We start from the raw sequence: 7,146 nt of genomic DNA on the forward strand, positions 1-7,146 counted from the left end.
ATATTTGTTAAAAATATTAACTATTCTACTGTTAAAATGCATATACAAACTCGTATTTTGTAATTACATTTTGAAATTGTTATGCGCGATTGCCGTACATATCAGTGAAAAAAAAATGTAGGACATGATATGCTATATTTTAAGATAGTTACTTCTATGTTACTCCTGGTGACTACGACACGCATTCTCTTCTTAATGAAATATTGGGTTAAATAATAGTGATTTTAAATAAATTGATTAAACCAACTATACATTTTTTTAGCCTATCTTAAATTCCAATTTTTTCACATTGAGTTTATTTTAAAAACGCACCTATTGATTTTTTCTTTAAAATTATTTAAATATATTTAATATGACATAACTAATAAGGAAAGGTTTCTATGCATTAAAAAAATGTCTGTGTATACATGATACACTGGAGACTTGCCCAATTATCGATTTGAAAACTGCACACATGTAAGTACACACGTTGGTTATCATTAAAATGTGTTATTAAAGTAGCTACATATATGTGTAACAGTAAACGGTGTGTTGAGTAGTAATCACTCAATTTTAAAAATTAAAATAAAGAAGTTTTTTTTACATTGATTATAATATTAAATAAATTTCAATTTTCAATACTGCAATCAACACAAAGTATACATATACAAAAAAAAAAAATTCGGTCTCAAAAAAAAAAAAGGGATTTAAAATAGTCTTCAGTTTTTAATTTTTTATGAAAATCTGTAGTTTCTTTTCAAGTTATCAACAAAATAAATAATAATCTTTCCTACAACATAACGTTTGGCCACAACCCCTTCCCTAAGATTAAAAAATTTAATATATTAATATTTTATATTTTTTAACGTTCTTGTTCGAATGATTTTTTGATTATTATTGGCATCATTCACGAATAAAAATGGTCTTTATTTATTTTTGAACAACCGCCAATAAATAACGAATACCATAAAACTAAATACAGAAAATACAATAGTAACTTGATTATATTACAAAACTTCTATATTATATACATTTATCTATTTATTTTTAATAAATTTGCACAAATAACGAAGTAAGGAACGTATTGTGTCATTATTGAGTACTTCAGAATGTAATAATTGTTCCGGAGATTGAAACTTATTATCGTAAATTTCATTATTATTAATTTGTGTCAAAATATTGAGAAATATACACAGTTTATTTTAATACAGACAAAATTTATACATTTTAAGGAAATTCACCACCTTTAAAATTGGAAACTTAGTTTTGTAGAATTTTACATGAAATCGAAATATTTCGTGTATATATATATATACATTCATCGTAATAAAATATAAAATTTGAAGTCGTAAAATAATAGATAACACAATTTTGTACAACTGTAAGGTAAAAATTAATCAATTTAAAAACTATAAAATAAGCAACTTGGTATTGAAATTGGTAATGGCTTCAGAATTATATAAATAATCTCCTAAGTACACAAAAAATTGTAGAGTGTACCTATATAGTTATTTAAAAACATGATACACCTTATATAAATAACATGAGTTTTTTTTAGACGCCATGCTACTTAATAGATCGACTCTTAAGTTGATTTTAAGTTAAAATATTTTCATATTAACATATAGTAGTAACTAGTATAAGAAGACGTCCCAGTTTTCACCGATTATTATATTATAATAACAAACCGAAATTAAGAGATAGTTTTATTCATTTTTTTCTTGATAAGCATATATCTTCTAATCAATAATCTTTCAATAACAGGCAAACCGGAATAAACGAGTTGTTAAACAACTTCTTGTTGCTGTATATTGTACTTAAAAATGACCCACACGAAAACTTACTATTCAGTATCTTTTCCAAGTATTTTAACAATACTAAAAGTTATATTAACAAATACAGTGTAGAAAATTAACTATAATAATTATAATCTCAACTACATAATTTTGCAACAGTTTTATGATGTTTAAACGTATTATTAATCAACTATTTTTTAATCATGAGAGCAATAACACATTAACATTTGGCTGACGTTCAATTTTTAGTAATACTATAATTTTTATAAATAATAACGATTTTTAAAGTGCCGTAAAAATTGTTAACTAAAAATGTAAATCGCGCACATATTACAACTTAGTTATATTTTATCATGTATTTAAAAACTAACAAATTAATCGAATATACATTAGAGATTACATAAAATTTATGGAAAACAGAATATTGGCCGAATTTTTTTTGTAAACCCTTTAAGTAGAACTTAAATTTAAGTTACTATCAATTATATGGGAAACAAATTTTTTTATTTGAATAAATTGTAATAATTGTGAAATAATTTGTGTCATAGCAAAGGAAAATTTAAAAAAAAGTCTTCAAAATAAACTTGTAATAAAATAAATTAACAAAGAAAATAAATTTGAATTACAATTAAAATAATTGCTTAAAAAACTTTTTTTCGGTATATTTAATGGTAATATGCATTATCACTAGGGAAAATTTTTAGTTTATTATTAATAATTTTTTTAAATAAAATTATAAGTTAACATAAAATTAAAATTTTAAATCACATTAATATTCGATTTAAAGAAAAGAAAATTAAAAATCTATATAGATTGTAGTCATGGGAAAATTTAAGTTTGCAAAATAAAAAAAATTAATTTTTCTCCTTGATAAACTTTGAGTACTTATAGTATTTTTGTTGTGATTATATATGTAAAATTAAAACATTTAAATGCAAATAAAATAAAACGCCATGTAATACAAATAAAAAATCATGTTAATGTATATTAATACTCTTGATTGATTTAGTTTCCTACGCAAATTACAAGAAACCCCTACACGAAAATCCTACGTTATGTATTTCAACGACAACATCCATTTTTAGAAGCGATTGAAATTAAACAACTTTTAGGATTTTTTGTTTTAATCAGAACTAGAAACTTACTTGTACAGCGCTGTTCAAAAAACAATTGTTCTGGCCAGGTTCGTTGAGCAAACCTTTGGTGTATGCCATAGAGTCCCTCGATGGTGGCATTTTAGTTGGTCTTAATGTCTGCAAAAATTAAAAAATAACTTCAATAAAATATTATTTTTGGTTTTAAAAAATTACCTGCTGTATATGTCATTAGAAAAATAAAAATAATTTATAAGCTTCCTGTTGACTATTTTTGTAGTTAGGTACTCCATTTAAAACTTAGATACTTTTATATACTTGTACACAATACCCAATAATTACAATAACACGTCCCGTACCTTCCATCGAATTCCTATATAAGTATTCGTGTTTCTGCCATTAACTAGAATTGAGGAATTTCTGACAGAAACGCCAATCCCACAAAACATTTTTACTTATTGGTAACTAACGAAAATACTGGTCTAATGAAATCATTATCATTCGTATTTTACGTCACATCCTCCAGCATTAAATTTTGGTAAAGTAATAGACTTTTTAAGTATACAATAAATATAAATAACATCAATAGCTGCCAAGACATGAAAAATTCTGTCTTGACTGTACATGGAATAACTAATACTCAATACGAGTACACGATTTTTTTTTTAACTTAGTTCTGTCTCAACAAAAATAAAAAACAATAAACAATACAATGAAATCCAAGACTTACATATTTTTATGAGCATAATGTTACTAAAATATAGGTATATTATATTACACGTTAGTTTATATAGATGCCTGCACTGCATTACATATGCATGACCATTGAAGGAACCGTGTTTCCATTTTTTAAGATATATTAAGTTGGTTACGAGTGATGACTGTTGATGTAGAAGAGAAAGACAAGAATACAGCACGTCTTTGGTCATGGATATTAAACGGCCAATACACCTTATATGAAAAAGACCCTATGTTTTAACGATTCACCGTTAAGTAGCCTAATGCAGAGTTATTGTAGATGGATTACTGTTCTATTTTTGTGTTCTTGATTTTCTAAAATACTTTTTAACACGACCAGAATGATCTATTATAATTATTTGAAACATTATTATCTCCTAATCACAAATATTTCTAAAAATTATGACCATCTTTGACCTATTATTAAAGACTACTGCTTAACTGATCAATTTAAAATGATTCATCCTTCGACCCTATTATAATTCTTTATGATTCATGACAGGGCAAAATTAAAATAAAATAGTCTATCGGATCCAGTAAATCTTTTGTCGCCCCTTGTTAAAATATAATAATGTCCAGTCACCACTTCAGATAGTAATCGTGTTGACAAAACTACTTTTTGTTCAGATAACACAACATTTTTTTATAAGGAAGACTTATAAGGGGCACATCATACATATGCTGTTAAAATAGTAAACTGGTTTATAATTTGTAATTATTATATGACAACATTAGAATTGCGCCAACAACAAAATTATATTTAAGTTACGGATCATTTTACATGACTATGAAAAAAATATAAAAAACGTAAGAACTGCTTATTACACTTATATAATTTTAATCTGTTGCACAATAAAATCATTTTCAAATTTCAGTTCAAAGTTTGATTATGATAACAGCAGTTTCTTAAAATGTTGTTAAAAAATATAAATGCATATAATTTGTACGGAATAAGTCTTAATTAATCGTACAAAAAACTATGATAAGAAAAACGGTAAACCAAGCAATGTTTGCAGTGCACTAAATTAAAATACACATATTTAATTTTAATGAATTTTTGTTAATTGAAATGTTAACTGAAGTAAAAGTCAGATATTTGGTGTCTAACAGATATGCATACAGATTATTTTAAAAGACTGTCCATAATGCAAACATTAATACCAGGTAATCTTAAATTTTTCTATACAGTTTTATGTTTCAAATTGAAAACTACTTTAATATATAGAATGAATTTCATATTTTTACAAATTAATTGTAATAAATAACACTATTAAAAATTACCAAAACGTAAATTGTTTATGATCTTTAAAACTTTACATCAACTTATTAAAACCAGTAAAAGTATAATAGATACTTAAAAACAATGTAGAGCTTGTTACATTTTACTTTTATATAATTTTTAAAGATATTATAATTAGAATTAAATGTTATGGTAGTAATGACTTATAATAATTTTGTTTTTATTATATTGGAATCACGAAAATATGTAATTATTATTATTTTTCTATTAGATTTTCAATAATCTACAATAATATTACAATAATAGCCATTGCGACCTCGTTAATATTTTGATAACACTCACTTTTAGAGTAAAATTATCGACGAAAAAATTTCTAAAAAAATAATAACAATACCAAAATGGGCTATATAAAAAAAAGCATTTGCTCGCATATATTTATGATCAGTTAACAAACAATAAACCGGAACATATTGTGTTAGCCATGTGTTAACATGACTACTATGATAAAGAGTGAAAATTCTAGGATACCGTTAACAATTGTCAGTACTTCACAAGTGATACCTCCTAATAGACAGACCTCCGCATAAAAATTGGAATTATAATACAAGATTTAAAAACGATCCCTAAAAATTATTTTTAAATAATAACCAAAAAAAAAAAAAGATCAAAACATAACCTGTAATTTTTAAAAGGTTGAGCATATTGTAACTACAACGCTACTAGGGAGAATCAAAGTAATAGAACTACCAAGTAACGTTTATTATCCATTAATGTTAGTTTACCCAAAAATATAAAAAAACAATTCTGGAATTGAAATAAAAAAATTAAAAAAATAATAATAATTTCCAAATAGAGTAACTCGTGAGTATATTGTAATATTTTCCAAATTAAGCAAACCAAAATTATTTTAGTTTCATATTTTTCTGTTTTTCTTTAATAAAAAAGGCCGCGATTTAAATANTTTCCAAATTAAGCAAACCAAAATTATTTTAGTTTCATATTTTTCTGTTTTTCTTTAATAAAAAAGGCCGCGATTTAAATAAATACAAAATCATTTATAGTACACCTGACTATTTGTATACATTTTTAATTTAATTTTTTTTTTTTTGTATTTTGATAATTTATACATGATTGCTATTATAATAATAATTTTAACAACAATCTTGTAAACTATAGTTTTGTCACTATGTATTTTAATACAATTGACACCACAATAACAAAAAAATGTAGATTACGATTTAAATAGCAATATTTAAAGTAAACATAACACATGCAAAATTTTCTTTTATCAAAAACCAGACATTCAAATCGAAATGAACAAATTATGTTATATAATTAAATATATAAACAATCACCCACGCAATGAAACGGTATACAACCTACAGTTTTTAAGAACTGAACACGTGTACTTAACAGAAAAATACATTTTATTTTATAATACTTATGCCAAATGTAACAAATTATGTTACACAAGTAATATGAATTAGTAACAATATGAATTGTTTTATTTTTCTAAGCATATTTATAAGTTATAAAAATAAAATAACTGACCGTTTTTAAATATTGCTAGTAAATATGTATTATTGTTTACACATTTTTTGTTATTTTGTTGTTAAGTGTTGTATATGTTTGTCAACCTAGTATAAGTTTTTTGAAAATAATGTAATAAATAGTTATAGTAAATAATTTAGAAAGTAGATGTCTAAAATTAATTGTTGTCTTTACTTTGCCGTTAATAAATTTAAGAAGAAATGTTAAACATGAAATTCAAAAATCATTTTGTCACTAATTCTATAATTAATCACATGCACATACACGTCAAAAGCATGTGACTTATTCACATACTTGATTATAATCAAATACAGGAGTAATAAACTAAATTTTAGATACAACAACAAGCTCATTAAATATATTTAATAAATAAATTTAAAACCAAAATAAAAAAAATCTCTAAACGTGTAATAAATTAAGGTGATTACAATTACGTCGATATGGTCCAATAGCTTCCCTACTTAATACACTCCAACATAAGAAACTGCGTGTCATTTAAGCACTTGAAATTCCAGACATTATGAAATATTAGTACTCGTCATTTTATAAATTATAAAATCATAGATGATCAACAGTTAAGATTTAATTTGACATACATATACATTATTAAGATAATTATCTTCAAAGTTACCACTCGATAATCAAAATTCAGATTATTAAAAAATTATATTTATATTGAAAGGTTTTTTCGAAATTTTATTCAGGAAAATAACTAATAAAAAATATTTCTTCTTCAAACAAAAAAAAA

At 24.1% G+C, this 7,146-nt stretch overlaps 2 long non-coding RNA genes across 2 annotated transcripts in view; one reads left to right on the forward strand and one right to left on the reverse strand.

Annotated features, from left to right (window-relative positions):
* LOC126901499 (uncharacterized) overlaps positions 1-7,146 on the reverse strand; it is a 17,700-nt gene that overhangs the window by 3,646 nt on the left and 6,908 nt on the right. Inside the window, exon 2 of the long non-coding RNA XR_007703052.1 lies at positions 2,921-3,028. This is a non-coding gene — a long non-coding RNA (uncharacterized LOC126901499). The remainder of the gene's footprint in view (positions 1-2,920; positions 3,029-7,146) is intronic.
* The window catches only part of LOC126901500 (uncharacterized), a 12,991-nt gene that overhangs the window by 1,898 nt on the left and 3,947 nt on the right, over positions 1-7,146 (forward strand). The window lies entirely within an intron of this gene.

The sequence above is a fragment of the Daktulosphaira vitifoliae genome, unplaced genomic scaffold, assembly GCF_025091365.1.
Source record: "Daktulosphaira vitifoliae isolate Bord-2020 unplaced genomic scaffold, ASM2509136v1 Scaffold_3, whole genome shotgun sequence".
Classification (NCBI taxonomy): domain Eukaryota; kingdom Metazoa; phylum Arthropoda; class Insecta; order Hemiptera; family Phylloxeridae; genus Daktulosphaira; species Daktulosphaira vitifoliae.